The 637-nt window shown below is 30.6% G+C and overlaps 1 protein-coding gene across 1 annotated transcript in view; it reads left to right on the top strand.

Annotated features, from left to right (window-relative positions):
- Window positions 1-637, top strand: part of LOC119591309 (N-acetyltransferase ESCO2-like) — a 9,138-nt gene that overhangs the window by 437 nt on the left and 8,064 nt on the right. The gene's annotated exons all lie outside the window — the stretch shown is intronic.

Here is a 637-nt window from a genome sequence, read left to right as displayed (position 1 = left end):
GTGGAGAAATTTATCGCTTTTTATTTACACATTTATCCCTACTTTTGGGTTAATTGACAAACCTATAATGAATAATCTTTTCTTCATATTTGCGTTAGATTGTGGTGTTCTGACGTAACATCTATTACAACATGAAAATAAAAAAAAGAAGACTTACGGGTAAAGATGAGTTGAAATTCAATTTTATTTTGGTCTGTATAAATTGCTGTAGTTGTCTTTATTTATTTTACATCATAGATACTTTTGAAGACCTGGTAATGGTTGTTTCATTCAGCCAACTTTTATAAGGCAAATTATACATGGAAATGGAAGAACGAATTAGTAAAAGTACCCTTTGGTTAGGGTCCAGTTTCATCCAGCCATCATTTATTAGGAAAATAACATATGCAAATGACAGAGCAAATAAATTGAAGAAAATTTTGTTTTTTCCGGGTAATTTTAAAAATTAAATTTTTAAAATTTCTTAGGGGGAAAAGGGGGTTTCTTTTCTTTTTGCCAAATTTCCCCCTTCCTTTTTCCCTTTCCCCCAAATTCCACTTTTTGTTCTCTTTTTAAAACCTTTTTTTTTTTTTTCCCTTTGTTCTTTTTCTATCCTTTTCCCCTTTTTTCTTTCCCCCCTTTCTCTTTTTCCCTTTTC

Source organism: Penaeus monodon, chromosome 28 (assembly GCF_015228065.2).
Source record: "Penaeus monodon isolate SGIC_2016 chromosome 28, NSTDA_Pmon_1, whole genome shotgun sequence".
Taxonomy (NCBI): Eukaryota; Metazoa; Arthropoda; class Malacostraca; order Decapoda; family Penaeidae; genus Penaeus; species Penaeus monodon.
This window is presented reverse-complemented; position numbering and strand designations above follow the sequence as displayed.